Genomic DNA, 21,809 nt, shown 5'->3' with positions numbered 1-21,809 from the left:
AATCTGAGAGACAAGGCAAAAAGGGCCTTCTATGCCATCAAAAGGAACATCAAATTCGACATACCAATTAGGATTTGGCTAAAAATACTTGAATCAGTTATAGAACCCATTGCCCTTTATGGTTGTGAGATCTGGAGTTCGCTCACCGGAATTCTGAAAAATGATCTTCCGTGTACAATGTAAAGCACCAAATAATGCATACAGAGCAGAATTAGGCCGATACCCGCTAATTATCCAAATCTAGAAAAGAGACGTTAAATTCTACAACCACCTAAAAGGAAGTGATTCCCAAACTGTCCATAACAAAGCCATCACCTACAGAGAAATAAATAAGGTCCCCAAAGCAAGCTGGTTCTGGGGCTCTGTTCACAAACACAAACAGACCCCACAGAGCCCCAGGACAGCAACACAATTAGACTCATCCAAATCATGAGAAAATACCAAATATCAATGTAATACACGAAATATCAACATAAAACACAAAATAATGCATGCAGACCAGAATTAGGCCGATACCCGCTAATTATCAAACTTCTAGAAAAGAGACATTAAATTCTTGACACATTGGAAAGAATTTACAAAAGAAACAGAGCCAACTAGAATGCTATTTGGCCCTCTCTGTATACCCAGAGAGTATACAGTGGCAGAATACCTGACCACTGTGACTGACCCAAAATGAAGGAAACCTTTGACTCTGTACAGACTCAGTGAGCATAGCCTTGCTATTGAGAAAGGCCACCAAATGCAGACCTGGCTCTCAAGAGAAGACAGGCCATGTGCACACTGCCCACAAAATGAGGTGGAAACTGAGCTGCACTTCCTAACCTCCTGTCCAATGTATGACCATATTAGAGACACATATTTCCCTCGGATTACACAGATCCACAAAGATTTCAAAAACAAATCCAATTTTGATAAACTCCTTTATCTATTGGGTGAAATACCACAGTGTGCCATCACAGCAGCAAGATTTATGACCTGTTGCCACAAGAAAAGGGCATCTAGTGAAAAGGGCAACCAGTTTATTTATTTTCCCTTTTGTACTTTAACTATTTGCACATCATTCCAACACTATATATATATATATACATATTATTACATTTGAAATGTCTTTATTCTTTTAGAACTATTGTAAGTGTAATGTTTACTGTTAATTTTTTATTGTTTATTTCACTTTTGTTTATTATCTATTTCACTTGCTTTGGCAATGTAAACATGTGTTTCCCATGCAAATAAATCCCCTGAAATTAAATTGAATTGAGAGAGAGAGATGAATTATCGAGAGAGTATAGAGGTGAAGTAGAGAGAGAGAGAGGTGAAGTAGAGAGAGAGGTGAAGTAGAGAGAGAGAGGTGAAGTAGAGAGAGAGGGAGAGAGAGAGAGAGAGAGACTCAGTGAGCATAGCCTTGCTATTGAGAAAGGCCGCCATAGGCAGACATGGCTCTCAAGAGAAGACATGCTATGTGCTCACTGCCCACAAAATGAGGTGGAAACTGAGCTGTACTTCCTAACCTCCTGCCCAATGTATGACCATGTTAGAGAGACATATTGCCCTCATAATACACAGATCCACAAAGAATTCGAAAACAAATCCAATTTTGAAAAACTCCCATATCTACTAGGTGAAGTTCCACAGTGTGCCATCACAGCAGCAAGATTTGTGACCTGTTGCCACGAGAAAAGGGCAACCAGTGAAGAACACACACCATTATAAATACAACCCATATTTATGCTTATTTGTTTTATCTTGTGTCCTTTACTATTTGTACATTGTTAAAACACTGTATATATATAATATGACATGTGTAATGTCTTTATTGTTATGAAACTTCTGTATGTGTAATGTTTACTGATAATTTTTATTGTTTATTTCACTTTATATATTCACTTTATATATTATCTGCCTCACTTGCTTTGGCAATGTTAACACATGTTTCCCATGCCAATAAAGCCCTTGAATTGAATTGAATTGAGAGTGGGAGAAGTGAAGTAGACAGAGAGAGAAGTGAAGTAGAGAGAGAGGTGAAGTAGAGAGAGAGAGAGAGAGAGGTGAAGTAGAGAGAGAGAGAGAGGTGAAGTAGAGAGAGAGAGAGAGAGGTGAAGTAGAGAGAGAGAGAGAGAGAGAGAGGTGAAGTAGAGAGAGAGAGAGAGAGAGAGGTGAAGTAGAGAGAGAGAGAGAGAGAGAGAGGGGTGAAGAGAGAGAGAGAGAGAGAGAGAGAGAGAGAGAGAGAGAGAGAGAGAGAGAGAGAGAGAGAGAGAGAGAGAGAGTGAAGAGAGAGAGAGGGTGAAGAGAGAGAGAGAGAGAGAGAGAGAGAGAGAGAGAGGAAGTAGAGAGAGAGAGAGAGAGAGACAGTTGAAGTAGACAGAGAGAGGTGAAGTAGAGAGAGAGGTGAAATAGAGAGAGAGAGAGAGTTGAAGTAGACAGAGAGAGGTGAAGTAGAGAGAGAGAGAGAGCGTGAGAGAGGTGAAGTAGACAGAGAGAGAGAGAGAGGTGAAGTAGAGAGAGAGACAGACAGACAGAGAGGGAGTGAGGGGGGGTCAGTAAGTTTTGGGGAGCTCTTGGCCCAGGTGGAAGTCCTCCTGTGAGGATCTCAGACTGCAGTGTGTGTCATGTGTCACCATAGTTACAGCGAGGTCATACTGTACCTGATTATTAAAAGTCTGAGAAAGTGGGGGTTTGGAGAGAGAGGTGGGTGGGGGGGTCTCTCGGGAACAAAGACCTTTAGGATGCCATCTCAGGTACATTGTTTAGGACAGACAAGCAGTCAGAGATGTTGTAGACTGTGCTCCTCTTCCAGACATATGGGGTGTTTTAGTGAGATGAATCTGGGGCTTTATCATTGTCAAATACAGTAATGATTCCACTTTCTCTCTCAGTGGAAGAGGGTACCGAAGCTCTGAGTGGCCTTTTTTGAATAAAGATGTCAACAATGAGACAATAACGGGTCCTTCATTCTCTCTCTAGATAGAACTGTCCCCCTTCTGTGGCAATAAGCAAAACATATTGGATTATTTGCCAAAGTCAGATGAAAGTTAGCTCAAAGCTAGCCTGAAGACGTTGTGGGATCTGTCCAGATGGTCTCTAGCCATGCAGGCCCATCCCACACCAAACGGCCCTCTGCCTCCAGAAAGATGAATCTAGTCTGTGAAAAACCAAAAGAGGATTGTCTCTGATACAAACACACACACACACACACACACACACACACACACACACACACACACACACACACACACACACACACACACACACACACACACACACACACACACACACACACACACACACACACACACACACACACACACACACACACACGCCTTAAGATGTACTTCCTTTGTTGTGAGTGTTTAGAGTAAAGCACCCTCTTGTTTGCAGCCTCCTGTCGTCCTCTCCTGTTTCACAAAGAGATTAGTTCAATCTATCGTTGAATCTGATTACCTGTAGGTGTTTCCACCAGGAAAAGGCAGGATGGTATATATACCCCCCCCTCTCTCTTTCTCTCTCTCCCCCTCTGTCTCGCGCTCTCTCTCTCTCTGCCAGGAGCCTAAGTGAGTAATTATGATAACAGCGTTTGGCTGGTAATCACAGTAAACACCTGTAACCTGGGCTGATTTGAAAGGCAAATGAATGCTAATCTGTTGTTTAACCAGCCAGAACTTTTGTTGCCCAGAATTCGTTCTCTCTCTCTCTCTCGCTTTAAAATATACTTTCATACACTGGACCAAACTACTGCTTTGATACACACACTATGGAGGGAGTCATTTGGACCTCTTGTTCCCTCTTCTTCTCTCCTTTTGATTGAATTGTTTCTCTCTTATCTTCTCTTATGTCCTCCTCTCTTCCTCATCTCCTGTTTTCTTTTTCTATTCCCTCCTTCTCTTAATATTTTACATCTGTAAACATAATTTGTTACAATGTTATCTCACAAATCATATTTTATTCTAATATGATTGTTCAGAGAAATAGATTTTGTTTAGCAAGTAATATTTTTTCAAAATGATTGGCACCCCTGTCTCCAATACCTGTCAATACCTCACCTTGCGGGGATAACGATACTGTTGTATGAGATTGTAGAACACATTGGGAGGGATCTTAGACCACCATTCCTACAGAATCATACAGAATCTTTCCAAATCCTTGATATCCTTTGTCTGCACTTATGGACTGCCAGTTCAAACCACAAGTTTTCAATGGTGTTCATGTCCGGAGACTGAGACGGCCATTGCAAAATGTTGATTTTACTTGGTAAAGTTCATAATGCCATTTAACTTAAGAAGGGCCCCAGGACCAGTGGAAGCAAAATAGCCCCACAACATCAAAGATGAACCACCATATTTTACAGTAGGTACTGGTGTACATGGCCAAAGAGATTTATTTTCATGTCGTCTGACCATAGCACCGGTTCCAAGTGCCAATCCCGTTTAGCAAACTCCAGGCATTTACATTTGTTTGATTACATGAAAATAGAGCTCTTTGGCCGTGCACACCAGTGGTGGGTTTTACATGGAAATAAGGATGCAGAAGCAGTAATAGTCCTGCTCCCTCACAACACAGTAGAGCACAGCAGTGAACGGGGAGTGACTGGTGAGATAGTAGCAGGTGAATATCAGAGGAGCAGGGCCCCCCACTGTGGGAAAAGGACAGGGCCCCCCACTGTTGACCATCAATACTCAGACAGAGAGTGGACAGTCTGACTCTCTGCACAAACACAAACCCACACCACACTGGCTGGTCCCTCCCAGTTGGCTTGTCAGCTCATTCTCAGGAAACAGCAATAACCCCCCAGGGAAAGGTGTGTGTGTCTTGCGTGTGTGCGTGTGTGCTTGTTTGCGCATGTGCGTGTGTGTGTGTGCGTGCGCGCACGTGTGTGTAGGTGCGTCATGTGTGCATGTGTTTGTGCTTGCATACCTGCATTCTATGTTCAAGACCCAAACCCTCCAGACAAACTCCAACTCCTCACAACCTCCTATCCTAAACAATTTCCTGTGTTCCTCTGTGTTCTGTCTGTCCCAGTCTCCTGTGTTCCAGTGCACAGCTGTCTGCTCTATCTGTGCTGCTCCAGGCCCAGCGTTTACTCTAGCTCCAATGCCTTATCAATGCAGCACACTCTCATTCCACTCTATCAACCTCTTTAACTTCTCTTTTAGTTGTGCTCTTCTAGTCAAACTGTGAAGAGGCATCAGTCAGGCCTACTCAGTACAGAGCAGCAGACACAGGGTGCCTTGAGGTTTCATTTCATTCACTCAGTCTGGCTCTGAGTAGCTAATGATGAATACTGCATTTATCCTGACTTAATACATCACTTGCCTCTTGTGGTGCACTCGCTTACTCTCTCAGGGCCAAATCATCTCGCCAGATCCATATTCGTGTTTCAGACTTTTGCATCAATCATGCACTGATGTAACAGGGAGATTTGCACCATGTACTTGAAGATGCTGCTGTGATCGTCCAGAGCCGATATTCAGCAGCCAGACCACCCTGTGTCCCTCTGCTGCTGACCAGTGGGTCGGTCAGTAATGGATGTTGGGCACTAGATTACATGGCTCCCAAGTGGCGCAGTGGTCTAAGGCACCGCATCTCAGTGCTAGAGGCGTCATTACAGAACAACCAGCCGTGATTGGCAGACCCATAGGGAGGTGCACAATTGTCGTCCGGGTTAGGGTTAGACCGGGGTAGACCATCATTGTAAATACGAATTTGTTCTTAACTGACTTGCCTGGTTAAATGAATCAAAATAAAAACATTGTTCTGTGTTATTGATTGTAGAAGGTACCATTTGATTGTATTGAACCTTTATTTAACTAGGCAAGCCTGTTATGAACAAATTCATATTTACAATGACGGCCTACCAAAATACAAAACGCCTCCTGCAGGGACGGGGACGGGGACGGGGAACTGTGATTAAAAATGTAAAATGAACACAGTATAAATATAGGACAAAAGACACATCACAACAAGAGAGACAACACAACACTACATAAAGAGAAACCTAAGACAACAACATAGCAAGGCAGCAACACATGACAACACAGCATGGTAGCAACACAACATAACAACAACATGGTAGCAACACAACATGGTAGCAGCACAAAACATGGTACAAACATTATTTGGCAGAGACAACGGCACAAAGGGCAAGAAGGTAGAGACAACAATACATCACACAAAGCAGCCACCGTAAGAGTGTTCATGATTGAGTCTTTGAATGAAGAGATTGAGATAAAACTGTCCAGTTTGAGTGTTTGTTGCAGCTCGTTCCAGTCGCTAGCTGCAGCGAACTGAAAAGAGGAGCGACCCAGGGATGTGTGTGCTTTGAGGACCTTTAACGGAATGTGACTGGCAGAACGGGTGTTGTATGTGGAGGATGAGGGCTGCAGTAGACATCTCCGATAGGGGGAAGTGAGGCCTAAGAGGGTTTTATAAATAAGCATCAACCAGTGGGTCTTGCGACGGGTACACAGAGATGACCAGTTTACAGAGGAGTATAGAGTGCAGTGATGTGTCCTATAAGGAACATTGTTGGCAAATCCGATGGCCGAATGGTAAAGAACATCTAGCCGCTCGAGAGGGCCCTTACCTGCCAATCTATAAATTACTCTCTGTAATCTAGCATAGGTTGGATGGTCTTCTGAATCAGGGTTAGTTTGGCAGCTGTGGTGAAAGAGGAGCGACTATGACTGAGGAAACCAAGTCTAGATTTAACCTTAGCCTGCAACTTTGATATGTGCTGAGAGAAGGACAGTGTACCGTTTAGCCAAGTACTTGTATGAGGTGACTACCTCAAGCTCTAAACCCTCAGAGGTAGTAATAACACCTTTGGGAAGAGGGGCATTCTTCTTACCAAACCACATGACCTTTGTTTTGGAGGTGTTCAGAACAAGGTTAAGGGTAGAGAGATTGTTGGACACGAAGAAAGCTTTGTTGTGGTGCATTTAACACAAAATCCAGGGAGGGGCCAGCTCAGTATAAGACTGTATCATCTGCATTTAAATGGATGAGAGAACTTCCTACTGCCTGAGCTATGTTGTTGATGTAAATTGAGAAGATTGTGGGGCCTAGGATCGAGCCTTGGGGTACTCCCTTGGTGACAGGCAGTGGCTGAGATAGAAGATTTTCTGACTTTATACTCTGTACTCTTTGAGAGAGGTAGTTAGCAAACCAGACCAAAGACCCCTCAGAGACACCTATACTCCTTAGCTGGAGCACAAGAATGGAATTGTCTTCTGTATCAAAAGCTTTGGACAAGTCAATAAAAATAGCAGCACAATATTGCTTAGAATCAAGGGCAATGGTAACATCATTGAGGACCTTTAAGGTTGCAGTGACACATCCATAACCTGAGCGGAAACCAGATTGCATACCCGAGAGAATACTATAGACATCAAGAAAGCCAGTCAGTTGATTATTGACAAGTTTTTCCAACCCATTTTTTATAAACAGGGCAAAATAGAAATAGGCCTAACAGTTAGGATCTCCCCCTTTAAATTAAGGACAAACCGTGGCTGCCTTCCAAGCAATGGGAACCAGCCCAGAAAGGAGAGACAGGTTAAAAGGTTGGAGATAGGCTTGGCGATGATAGGGGGAGCAACCTCAAAGAAGAAAGGGTCTAAACTATCTGACCCAGATGGTTCTTTCGGGTCAAGTTTAAGGAGCTCCTTTAGCACCTCGAATTCAGTGACTATCTACAGTTAGAAACTTTGTAGCGGGGCAGGGGAAAAAGATGGAGAAGCATCGAGGATAGTCACATTAGATGGGGTGGGAGATGAGGAAATGTTGGACAGGCAATGACGCATGGCTACGTCAAATGGGAATCCTGACTTAATGAAGTGATGATTAAAGAGCTCAGACATGTGCTTCTTGTCAGTAACAACCACATCATCAACATTAAGGGACATGGGCAGCTGTGAGGAGTAGGAGGAGGGTTTCTTCTCCAGGTCTTTAACCGTTTTCCAGAACTTCTTGGGGTTAAACCCACAGAGAGAGAACTGCTCCTTAAAGTAACTAACTTTGGCCTTCCAGATATCCTGAGTGCACTTATTTCTCATTTGCCTGAACGATAGCCAGTCAGCCTAAGTATGCATGTTCTGAGCCTTTCACCAAGTGCAATTCTTGAGGTGGAGTAACTCTGCAAGATCACGGTCTAACAAGGGGCTGAACCTGTTATTAATTCTCATTTTCTTTATGGGGGCTTGTTTGTTAACAATACCACTGAATTTTTTTTAAAGAAGGTCCAAGCGTCTTCGACAGAGGGGATCAAGCTGATTCTATACCATTTTACAGAGGCCAGTTCATGAAGGAAGGCTTGCTCATAATTTTTTTTTTATCAAGCATCTATGACAAATCAAGACAGGTCGTTTCACTGAGCAGCCATTACGAACACAGGCTGTAAAACAGTGATCACTAAGATCATTACAGAAAACACCAGACTGATACCTATCAGGATTATTGTGAGGATAATATCGAGGAGAGTAGCCTTTTCTGGGTGTTTGGATTCTTTGTGGGATTGGTAATAATCTGAGAAAGATTTAGCTCCCATTGCTTTAGGACTTGGTCAGGTGGTTTAAGCATGTTCCAGTTTAGGTCACCTAGCAGGACAAATTCAGATTTAGTGTAAGGGGCCATTGATGATGCTGTTTGTTTAAGTATTGCCTCTCACTGGTAGTGGCTCAGACTAGAGATTTAAAGATTTAAGGTTATGTCTCTCTCAGAACCTAATGTCTAGAATTGTAGACGTGCTGTGTCGCTGACTGTTCTTCTCAACATGGGGGGAAATGTGTGTGTGTGTGCGTGCGTGCGTGCGTGCGTGCGTGCGTGCGTGTGTGTGTGTGTGTGTGTGTGTGTGTGTGTGTGTGTGTGTGTGTGTGTGTGTGTGTGTGTGTGTGTGTGTGTGTGTGTGTGTGTGTGTGTGTGTGTGTGTGTGTGTGTGTCTGGAGGGGGAGGGGTGAGAGAGAGTAAAGGAGAGAAGACCAGAGAAGATGAGTGCGGATGAGGGAGGGTGATTGAATGAGGGAGAGAGAAGATTAGCCTTGTCCGAAGGATCTCCCTAGGGTGTGTGCTGTTTGAGGAGAACAGGCTGGTCTGAAATCCCATGCCTCACTGCCCTCTCACTCCTCCATTCACCCTCCTACACCCACGCCTCTCTCCACCTATATCTGGGTCATACTGACCTGTAGCTACCAGTATTTCTTTTTCAGTATTTCGTTCTTCTTTCTTTCTTTCTGCATAATGTGGCCTGCTCTGACGTTTAGTTCACGTAATGTACCAGCCTTTCTCCAGCAGCATGTTTAGTTCCATCTCCTTTACCCATTTCATCCTTCATTCTATTTCATCCTTCATTCTATTCCATCCTTCATTCTATTCCATCCTTCATTCTATTCCATCCTTCATTCTATTCCATCCTTCATTCTATTCCATCCTTCATTCTATTCCATCCTTCCTTCTATTTCATCCTTCATTCTATTCCATCCTTCATTCTATTCCATCCTTCATTCTATTCCATCCTTCATTCTATTCCATCCTTCATTCTATTCCATCCTTCATTCTATTCCATCCTTCATTCTATTCCATCCTTCATTCTATTTCATCCTTCATTGAAATCTCATTATTTCCTAAAGAGGGGACATGTATGTTCACTTTGAGCTGGGACATCTCTTGGGTCGTGTCCAAATATCCGTACTTCCATTCTAAATAGTAGGCTGATTCATTGTTTGAAAATATGTTTTATCGTATGTCACATTTTGATTGAGTATGCTTTAAATACCAGGATGCCATACTCCTTTCAGGTTTTTATCTAGGATGAATTGCCTACATGTTATTTAGGAAGAGATCCGTCTTTTCAGACCCACGTGTGTTTTTATGTTGTTTTTTAAATTTAATTTTGGAAACATAGAATATACTTGCAGTGAAGCCACTTAACAACTACACCATACCAGTAATCCAACAGACTCCCATTCAGAGCAACACACAGAAGCATCCTGGGTCAATGCCCTGCTCAAGGGCATGTTGACAGATCTACCACCAGGCCAAAAAAACATGAACCTGAACCCTCCAAGATCCCCCCCACAGTTCCCCAATAGCTGTCCCTCAACCACTAGAGACCCCTCCTACCCCCCCCAGGAAGAAGAAAAAATACAATGAATTCCATTCCCCACTCCCAAGATCCCCCCCACAGTTCCCCAATAGCTGTCCCTCAACCACTAGAGACCCCTCCCACCCCTCCCAGGAAGAAGACAAAATACAATGAATTCCATTCCCCACTCCCAAGATCCCCCCACAGTTCCCCAATAGCTGTCCCTCAACCACTAGAGACCCCTCCCACCCCTCCCAGGAAGAAGAAAAAATACAATGAATTCCATTCCCCACTCCCAAGATCCCCCCCACAGTTCCCCAATAGCTGTCCCTCAACCACTAGAGACCCCTCCCACCCCTCCCAGGAAGAAGAAAAAATACAATGAATTCCATTCCCCACTCCCAAGAACCCCCCAATGCACCAACAACCTAGAGAACTAAAGAGAAAAAAGGAAAAGACAGAAGAAAACAGCAAACAACAATGCAAAAAAATATATACAAATTAAACAAAATAATACATTTTAAACAAAGGACATCAAGGACAACTAAAATGATAACAGAAATGCAACGGTATATGTTTGTGTGCATGTCTGGCACTATTACATGTATGTGTGTGTGTTCTTGTCTGTGTTTATTTGAATGAGAGTGTGTGTATATATGTACAAACACCTGCACGGCATCAGCCTCAGGCAAACCGGCATTAGTTGTAAAAACACTGCCACTTAGTGTCATTCAAATGTACTTCTTATTATGTTTTATTTGGACTTTTTTAATATACATTTTTTAAAACTTTTATCTTCGACCATCATTCTATCTCCCACACAGCAACTCCACTCCCACTTGTCTCCAATTACAAATACCTGGGTGTCTGGTTAGACTGTAAACTCTCCTTCCAGACTCATATTAAGCATCTCCAATCCAAAATTAAATCTAGAATTGGCTTCCTATATCTCAACAAAGCATCCTTCACTCATGCTGCCAAACATACCCTCGTAAAACTGACCATCCTACCGATCCTTGACTTCGGTGATCTATAAAATAGCCTCCAATTGTGAAACCTGAGTTTAAATGTATTTGGCTAAGATGTGTGTATTGAATCTCCAATACAGGAACGCTAACAAAAATAATTTGCAGAAACTCGTTACTGAAGACGAAGTCATCTATCGTTCTCCAAATTATATTTTAAAAGAGGAAGATAATTATTTTAGGCAGATGTTCTCTTTTCCGTCTCATCCTTTCCCACTGAAAGAATATTATGGTAAGGAATTCTTTCCAAATATATATATTTTTTAAATTAACAAATGTACTGAAAAATCAGTGTGATGGCCTAATTACAGAGTAAGACATTTTTGAAGCTATTAAATCATTTCAGTCTGGAAAAACCCCAGGACTTTATGGCATACAGGTAGAGGTATATCAAGTATTTTTTGATATACTAAAAGCTCCATTGTTATATTGTTTTAATTACTCCTATAGAAATGGTAGTCTGTCAGGTACTAAGTAGGAAGGTCTGATTTCTCTATTATTAAAACAAGACCCAGGTGGATAATATAAAGACCCAGTCTATCGGAAAAAAATGGAGGCCCCTTACACTTCAATGTCGTGATGCAAATACACTAGAAAAATTCATAGCGCTCAGAATTAAAAGGGTTTTACCAGGTATTGTTCATCCTGATCAGACAGGTTGTTTACATGGACGATACATTGGAGATAATATACGACAACTACTAGAAATAATAGAACATCATGAAACATGTAAGAAGCCAGGAATGGTATTTATAGAGGATTTTGAAAAGGCATTTGATAAAGTAAGACTGGATTTTATTTATAAATGCCTGGATTTGATCAATTTAGGTAATTCTCTTATAACATGGGTACTTCTCAGAGCGTTTTGGATTTTCAAGAGGAGTTAAACAAGGGTGTCCGCTGTCACCATATCTATTCGTTACGGCCATTGACTGTCCTACCGATCCTCGACTTCGGCGATGTCATCTACAAAATTGCTTCCAACACTCTACTCAGCAAACTGGATGCAGTTTATCACAGTGCCATCCGTTTTGTCACTAAAGCACCTTATACCACCCACCACTGCGACTTGTACGCTCTAGTCGGCTGGCCCTCGCTACATATTCGTCGCCAGAACCACTGGCTCCAGGTCATCTACAAGTCCATGCTAGGTAAAGCTCCGCCTTATCTCAGTTCACTGGTCACGATGGCAACACCCATCCGTAGCACGCGCCCCAGCAGGTGTATCTCACTGATCATCCCTAAAGCCAACACCTCATTTGGCCGCCTTTCGTTCCAGTTCTCTGCTGCCTGTGACTGGAACGAATTGCAAAAATCGCTGAAGTTGCTGGCAAAGTGGCAAAGTAAATACAATATAGCAAGTAAAACACTGGAATGGTAGATTTGCAATGGAAGAATGTGCAAAGTAGAAATAAAAATAATGGGGTGCAAAGGAGCAAAATGAATTCATTCATTAAATACAGTAGTGAAAAAGGGTAGTTGTTTGGGCTAAATTGTAGGTGGGCTATGTACAGGTGCAGTAATATGTGAGCTGCTCTGACAGTTGGTGCTTAAAGCTAGTGAGGGAGATAAGTGTTTCCAGTTTCAGAGATTTTTGTAGTTCGTTCCTGTTATGCTGGTGAATGAGGACCCAAAAGCGACTTAACGAAAACAGAGTCTTTATTCCAGTATATGACAAAAGTGATAATCCTGGAACTTATCAAGGAGAAAACAAAACAGGAAAACTAAATCCACTTGTCAGTAGCGAGGACTGACTGGAGACTCGACCATAGACTGCAGGTTGCTTCGGGAAGGCACCGACCGTAGCAGACTAAGAAACCTGCTCACACGCAGCATCTGAAGAAGATAAAACACGACAGGGCGAGACAAGGACACAGAACAGCGAACATCATACAAGGATCCGACAAGGACAGAAGCGGAAAACAAGGGGAGAAATAGGGGCTCTAATCAGAGGGCAAAATAGGGGACAGGTGTGAAAAGAGTAAATGAGTGAGTTAGGAGAATGAGGAACAGCTGGGAGCAGGAACGGAACGATAGAGAGAGAGAGAGGGAGGGGGAGAGAGAGGGATAGAAAGAGGGAACGAACCTAATAAGACCAGCAGGGGGAAACGAACAGAAGGGAAAGCACAAGGACAAGACAATATATGACAAAACATGACAGTTCCAGTCATTGGCAGCAGAGAACTGGAAGGAGAGGAGGCCAAAGAAAGAATTGGTTTTGGGGGTGACTAGAGAGATATACCTGCTGGAGCATGTGCTACAGGTGGGAGATGCTATGGTGACCAGCGAGCTGATATAAAGGGGGACTTTACCTAGCAGGGTCTTGTAGATGACATGGAGCCAGTGGGTTTGGCGACGAGTATGAAGCGAGGGCCAGCCAACGAGAGCGTACAGGTCGCAATGGTGGGTAGTATATGGGGCTTTGGTGACAAAAGGGATTGCACCCTCCCTGTAGGCCGTCTCATCGTTGTTGGTAATCAAGCCTACCACTGTAGTGTCGTCTGCAAACTTGATGATTGAGTTGGAGGCATGCATGGCCACGTAGTCATGGGTGAACAGGGAGTACAGGAGATGGCTGAGAATGCACCATTGTGGGGCCCCAGTGTTGAGGATCAGCAGGATGGAGATGTTGTTACCTACCCTCACCACCTGGGGCCTGGCCCGTCAGGAAGTCCAGGACCCAGTTGCACAGGGCGGGGTCGAGACCCAGGGTCTCGAGCTTGATGAAGAGTTTGGAGGGTACTATGGTGTTAAATGCTGAGCTGTAGTCGATGAACAGCATTCTCACATTGTCAAGATGGGTTAGGGCAGTGTGCAGTGTGGTTGCGATTGTGTCGTCTGTGGACCTATTGGGGCGGTAAGCAAATTGGAGTGGGTCCAGGGTGTCAGGTAGGGTGGAGGTGATATGGTCCTTGACTAGTCTCTCAAAGCACTCCATGATGATGTGCTACGGGGCAGTAGTCGTTTAGCTCAGTTACCTTAGCTTTCTTGGGAACAGGAACAATGGTGACCCTCTTGAAGCATGTGGGAACAGCAGACTGGGATAAGGATTGATTGAATATGTCCGTAAACACACCAGCCAGCTGGTCTGCGCATGCTCTGAGGACGCGGCCGGGGATGCCGTCTGGGCCTGCAGCCTTGCGAGGCTTAACACGTTTAAATGTTTTACTCGTGTCGGCTGCAGCGAAGGAGAGTCCGCAGGTTTTGGTAGTGGGCCATATCAGTGGCATTGTATTGTCCTCAAAGCGAGCAAAGAAGTTTTTTAGTCTGTCTGGGAGCAAGACATCCTGGTCCGCGACGGGGCTGGTTTTCCTTTTGTAATCCGTGATTGACTGTAGACCCTGCCACATACCTCTTGTGTCTGAGCCGTTTAATTATACTGACGCTTAGCTTGTTTGATTGCCTTGCGGAGGGAACCATATCACCTCCACCCTACCTGACATCCTAGACCCACTCCAATTTGCTTACCGCCCCAATAGGTCCACAGACAACGCAATCGCAATCACACTGCACACTGCCCTAACCCATCTTGACGAGGTGTAATGACTCCAACCTAAGCATATGTAAACCTCCGACTTCAACTGTATATTATACTGGAAAAATTCAGTTATAAATAATTTTGTCTTAGTTAAAAATAAGTTGTCCTCCAGTAAACTTTGATTAAATTTCCAATATCCCCGACCACGTGGAAAATCTATTAGAGTTATGTGAATGCCAATTAGATGATGATCCGATCGCATTCTGTCTCCTATTAAAACTTTTTTAACCTTTGATGCAAGAGAGAAAGAGACAAGAAAGTAGTCAAGACGACTAGCTTGATTAAGTCTCCTCCATGTATATCTTACTAGGTCAGGGTTATTTAGTCTCCAAATATCCACTATTTCTAATGTGTCCATAATATTTGTGATTAACTTAAGGGCACGGTGATGATAGTTTGTAGACTGATTACCTTTACGGTCCATTGAGGTACTTAACACTGTGTTATAGTCTCCTACCATAACGATTAGATCATTTGTTGCCTGTAAGTTCAATAAATTGTTAGAAATGTTTTCGAAGAAGTGTGGATCATCCTGATTTGGACCATAAAGATTAATGAGCCAAATCTCTTTTTCATCCCCTTTCATATTTAAAAGGGTCCACCTTCCTTGCGAATCATTCCTGAATATTTGCACATTCAGATCAAATTTTTTGTTAATTAATATCATCACACCGTTTGAGTTCCTTTGTCCATGACAGAAAATAATTTCACCATCCCATTCCTTTTTCCACACAACTTCATCTAAGGATGTAGAGTGAGTTTCCTATAAACAGTATATGTTACATTCCTTTTCTTTTAGCCATGTAAAGACTGATCTTCTTTTTTATAATCTGCTAAACCATCACAATTATAACTGGCTATACTTATTTCACCCCTTACCATAACTAGATACTATTCTCTGTCTAAATTGACAGAGGTAACTGAGCTAAAGATCAAAACTAGAGCTTTCAAATGTCTGATATTTAGAATTCAAGAAATAGGTTCTAGCAATATGTGTTTTATTCCCTTGCCTGTTTGCCTGTGAGCCAATGCCACTGATGTTAGAACATTGAGACAAGATATTATATGTGTAGCAAATCTGAGTAGGTTGATGCGTATGATATTGGATGTGATATAGTGAGAGTGTGTACGATGTCTGTATAAGAGTAAGACTATAATGTGTGATGTCCAAATAAATAATAACTCTGCCAATTTGCATGGTTGAGTGTTTGTGTGTAACATGTAGTGCGTATAGCCTTAATATTCATGATGATAATTGTAATCCATATCGTATCACCATCATAGTTGCATCATCATTACCATTAACATAATTGAAAACACATCCCAGCATTTCCATAGTAATTGACGTTTCCCATGATCATGAAAGAGACCTTGCATTACTCTAGAGACGGCTTCACTACAGTACAAATGTATTCCGTACAATATGTTATTATTCCCCAATGCCCCTATTCTGATATCTTCCCCTTGATTGTTGTAAATGTATATAAACTTGTAGACAAATACATAAAAAATAGACAAAAAATAAACACATTCAATTATAAAACAGTTCTCGACAATAGAGAGAGAGGGAGAGAAGAGAAGAGAAAAGAGAGAGAAAGTGAGAGATGAGAGCGAGATCAGGTGTGTGTGTGTGTGTGTGTGTGTGTAAGTATAAGTAGAGTTTAGTACAGCCACGGTGTTATGGAGCTGTCTCGGAATAGCTGTCCATCTATAAAGAGTTTGTACACAATGATAAAGGCACACTTACCATTCTCCCTTTGCTGTCTTTGTACCGGATACCGTCTCTTAATTAAGATGTTCGTTTATCGCCCTTGGAAACTGGTCATTGAGACCGGATTTGGTCCCTTTAAGCTCCCTTCCCCTGCTTTTGATGAGCTCCTTTTGTTGGTAGTGTTTCAATTTTGTGATGATCGGTCGGGGACCCTTGGACTTGTCACTCTGAGCTCCAAGTCTGTGTACTCGGTGGAAAGCCACCTTGTTTACAGTCTCTATAGAAAGTTTCAAGGTGGATTGCATGAATTCTCTGATCGGGCCCTCTGGATTATTAGATGTGTCCTCAGGAATCCCAGAAAAAAAATAGATTTTCACGCATGCTACGACTTTGTATGTCTAGTAACGACTCCTCCATCACCCTGTTTTCCCTGAGTAAACAATCCATGTTGGAATCGTGTATTTTTACCTTGGCTGTGAGTGTCTTGTTTTCTCTTTGGAGCGTGAAATTTTCACTCAACTCCTCACACAACTTTTCTAGTGTTGCATGGATTCCAGCCAGAGCACTAGCATCTACCTCAATGGTAAGTAAATCGTCCGTGTCTGTAGATTAATCTGTTTTTCTTTTTTTTGTCGGGTTAAAGTTCTTTTGTGAGGTGGTTGGATCTTTCCATGATGGAGTATGTTGTTCCTCCATAGCGTAAAGCTGTTGGTGCTCGTCGATTTCCCTCAGGATCTCCTTAGTATCCAGATTTGCTCTTTACTGCAACCAGTTGTTTTATGAAAAAATAGCAATGAGTCTTTCCCACGACGACGACAGGTATCTGTAGTACAGCCAGCTAGCATTCGAGGAATCCACGCAAAAAAAGGAACATAAACTTGCAGTCCCAGCTGACACACGTGTGTTGACAACAGCTGATAATCAGGTAAGGGGACTGGCTGTACCAAAATGAACATATGGCGATAAAACAATGTAACTGTACATTAGATGACACATTCTCAGTATAGATGAAGCTAGTATATTGTTGTTGCTTACTACATACATTTTTACTTAACAGTACATTCTAAATACTATTTAGTACGATTAGTACAGTTTTAGTAAGTAGTAGGTAAGACAGAATTTGGACACCGCCTTAGTTGCTCATGCACATCTAAAAACTGAAGTCACCATATGTCACTCTGCAACTCAGACACAGTCAGACAGAAGTGTTGAGGTTAGTGTAATATTTATCCCTTAGCATGCACAGTGCACACTGATGTTCCAAAGAGGATGTTAGAGAAAGACTCCGTGAGAGAGACTCAGTGAGAGAGACTCAGTGAGAGAGACTCAGTGAGAGAGAGTCAGTGAGAGAGACCTCAGTGAGAGAGACCTCAGTGAGAGAGACTCAGTGAGAGAGAGTCAGTGAGAGAGACCTCAGTGAGAGAGACCTCAGTGAGAGAGACCTCAGTGAGAGAGACTCAGTACATGTTCCTATGATGACAATATGAGATACAAAACCTCTCTGGGAGGTTTTTCTCTCTTTCCATTATCAGTCCATTTCCCTTGTGGTTTGATGTATGGTGTTGGACGAGATGATGGAGATGGATAGAGGCTGAGGATATGACTGATAGAGAGAGAGAGAGCCAGGGGCAGATATACCATCTGATAGAAGGCAGGAGAAATTGTAAGCTGCGCATGGATTCCTCTATGCTTTATCTCTGAAACGGCAAAATAAGAGAGATATAGAGATAGAACGATGGAAACAGAGATTGGAGGAAAGCCGAGAGAAAGGGGCATATGAGGTGGGGTGGGGGAGAAAGTGGTGGAGTTTAGAGAAAAACATGGAGTTGTAAAGAGGGAGAAAAATCGAGAACATGACAAAACATTTGAGATTTACACAGAGAGCCTAGACACAGAGAGCCTACACAGAGAGCCTACACCTTGCCCTGTATAGCTCTGCAGCTGCATGCTTAGTTTAGTTGCAGCATGGTACTGGTAATAATAGTGCTGGGCAGGGTGCACAGCCAGCACCACACAGAGCACTACCAGCCTGGGCCGGTCTCTTACCCAGGGCTCACAGTGGGGGATCAGGGGCTTACGAGGGAACATTATTGGGCACATGTTGGAAAGGCCACAGCAACAAAACAATAACGTATTCCTCTGGCTGTGGCTGATGATGCGGAAATGCCCTCCCCTCCAGGTTTGCTGTATCTCGCAGCTGTCTGTCTCTTTGTGTATCTGTCTGTCTGCCTGGAGTCTCTGGCTAGGATCAACAGATTATCACATGAGTCAGTGTGAAATAGTTTGACTCTATTCAATGTTCTGCTAATCCAACTAGAGTCCAATAGGCCAGTCCCACAGATAGACACACTGCAGGGACCATACAGAGGGAGAGGACAGGAGCAGAGAGGAGAGGGGAGAATGAATGAAAGGGGGATAGGAAAGGGAAAAGTTGGGAGAGAATAGGAAAGGGGAGGAGGGAGAGGAGATCATAGAGAAAGGATAAGAGAGGGGAGATTCATGGAGGGGGTGGGGGGTTAAAGAGAGGATGGTAGGGAGAACAAACAGAGTGGAGAGCTCTTATCTCTGAGCCCAACTCCCTATAGCTCCCACTGTGGTGAATTTGACCTTTATCATACACAGAAAATGTGAGGGTGTTAAAAAATCTTGGTGTAAAAAAAAGTGTTAAAAGTGTTTTACGAATGTTATATATGAGGTTGTTGATTCTAGTGGGGTTAACACAAGTGGGATTGAAATTGACACCACCCGCAGTGAATGTGTTATATGAATCAAGTGGAATCAACACCATGTGGTGTTGTTGTTACTTGAATGTGTTTACTTAATTTCCGTTAACTCTCTCAGAGTGAAAAAGACATTGGAAGGGCCTCATTATCTTAATTCCCAGCATGCTTTGTTGCAGATAGATTTTGGAATATTTTGTTTTAATATCAATGTTTCTGCATGCACATTGATTGATTCGTTGATATATTACTACACAAACATAAATAATATACATTTTTCTAAACTTTTCCAATCTGTAAGTGGTTGGACTTATTTCACCCGTTATTGAGATGGTTTGTCCAGTTTATGTCACGCCTTGGTCATTGTATTTTGTGTTTTTGTTATATGGGTGTGACATGGGTTTATATGTTGTGTTTCGTATTGGGGTTTTATTAGCATTGGGATTGTGTATGATTAGGTGTGTGTCTAGTTAGGCTTGGCTGCCTGAGGCGGTTCTCAATTGGAGTCAGGTGATTCTCGTTGTCTCGGATTGGGAACCGTATTTAGGTAGCCTGAGTTCGCTTTGTATTTTGTGGGTGTTTGTTCCTGTCTCTGTGTTGTAGTCACCAGATAGGCTGTAATTAGTTTCACGTTCCGTTCTGTTGTTTTTGTATTTCAGTTATTTCATGTACCGCTATTCTGTTCATTAAAGTCATGAGTAACCTACACGCTGCATTTCGGTCCGACTTTCTTCATTCAACAGACGAACGTCGTTACAGTTTAGATGGTTTAGTTAGTCTAATTTCAGAATCTTCCCTACCTTCGCAGTCATTCTAATGGGAGATTGTGGGTGATTAAAAGTTCCAATTGTTGGATATCTGAACTGGCTGGATTTCAATAGGAATTACAGTACCTTCAGAAAGTGTTCATACCCCTTGACATATTCCACATGTTGTTGTGTTACAGTCTTTTTTATTATCCATCTACACACAATACCCCATAATGACAAAGAGAGAGCAAGTTTTTACTAAATCAAATACAGAAATATCTCATTTACATAAGTATTCACACCCCTGAGTCAATACTTTGTAGAAGCACTTTCTGAAGGCGCTGTATATTACACCTTGCAAGAGAGCATAATATGACTTGCCGATGTGGCCTGCAAACCAGGAGTTTCAGACCACTGTGTTAGGGTAAAACTAGGCTGTCAAAGTATGATATTGTCAAAAAAGGTAATTTATTGTAATGAATAATGACATTTTTAAGATATAATATTAACTTCGGCATTCACCTGGTGAAGGCTACAGGACTGAAAGAATAATGTCTCTGTCACTAGCAAACACTGTTATGGTTGGTACTGGTACCTAGAAAATTAATTCAAAAGGCAGCCTGGGAATAAGGTGTAACCACAGGTGTTAGCATCAGCTCTTATAAAGTGTTAATTTAAGTTGGAATTTGCAGGACCCATGGTGTTAGGGACCCTACACCCTAGGGGTGCTAGTTTATCAACACTTTGAAAGGTGTTAATGTAATACTCTTTTGGTGGGTCACAAATACACACTAAGAAAGTGTTAAATGGAAATCTGTGGGTGTTTAAAATTCTGATCTCAAATGTTCTGTGTAGGAGCCTATAAAATGCACCCACTTGGATTGTGTTCAGTACTAAACTATATACAGTGCAAAAATGACAGTGTACTGTGCTTCACTGTATGTATACATGTACGTGTTTAACACTGCATGATACTCTGCCCCCCCTGCTGTGCACAGAGTGTTCAGCACAGATAGTTGTGCCCTAGCTTGAGAGCAGAGGAGCCCTGCTAAATCCCGCATTTACCAACGCAGGAGCAGTCAGCACTTTTCTCTAATAGCCCTCTAAACACAGCCCCAGTGGAGAGAGAGAGAGCATTTCCCCCAACTCTATCTATAACCTAGCCTGCCCGTACAGCACTGGACAAGCCACGGCAGTGAGATTGATGTCTCTTACCTCCACTACGTCCACGTTAGTAGCAATAAGCGGAGATGTCCTGCACGGCCAGCAGGAAAGGCTCAGTTCATCAAAGAGAAGTGTGAAGCTGGCAGAGAGCAGTGAGGCGCTACAAGCTCAGTAAAACACACCTGAGTTAAGGCTTTAGAGTGTTCCATTCCTCTATCACACTCTCCTTTCTGTGTCAGACTAGAGACTTGGACTGCTCTCTGGACATTCTCTTGTAAGAGTTGAGTGTGAGCATGCTTGTACGACTCTCTGACCGTTGGCAGTCATAACTCAGGGCTGATGCTCCTCCCCTGTGTTTAAGAGGCTAGTTCCATTCCCCTTGCATTAGACTGATATGATTTACACCAGCACAGCATGACTCAGGTCAGAGTGGGAACTTTATCTGAACATAAATCACCTGCTACCTGCCTACAAGGGCCTGAGGGAGGAGAGGGACAAAGACAGCACTTCACAACTAATACACCAGGGAGGGAGGGGAGATGGAATGAGAAAGGGGGGAGGAATTGGAAGGAGAGAGGTAGGGAGGAGGAGGTGGAAGGTGGGGGAAGGAGGAGGTTGAAGGTGGGGGGAGGGGGAGAGGTTGAAGGAGGGGAGGGGGGATGTTGAAGGAGAGAGGTAGGGAGGAGGAGGTGGAAGGTGGGGGAAGGGAGGAGGTTGAAGGAGGGGGAGAGGTTGAAGGAGGGGGAGGGGGGAAGGGGGAGGATGTTGAAGGAGAGAGGGAGGTGGAAGGCGGGAGGAAGAGAGCAAACAGTGGAAGGGTTGTTCCACAA

The 21,809-nt window shown here is 43.0% G+C and overlaps 1 protein-coding gene across 2 annotated transcripts in view; it reads left to right on the top strand.

The window, feature by feature from the left end:
* LOC124033699 (RNA-binding Raly-like protein) overlaps positions 1 to 21,809 on the top strand; it is a 79,879-nt gene that overhangs the window by 32,907 nt on the left and 25,163 nt on the right. The gene's annotated exons all lie outside the window — the stretch shown is intronic.

This window comes from Oncorhynchus gorbuscha, linkage group LG04 (genome assembly GCF_021184085.1).
Source record: "Oncorhynchus gorbuscha isolate QuinsamMale2020 ecotype Even-year linkage group LG04, OgorEven_v1.0, whole genome shotgun sequence".
Lineage (NCBI taxonomy): Eukaryota > Metazoa > Chordata > Actinopteri > Salmoniformes > Salmonidae > Oncorhynchus > Oncorhynchus gorbuscha.
This window is presented reverse-complemented; position numbering and strand designations above follow the sequence as displayed.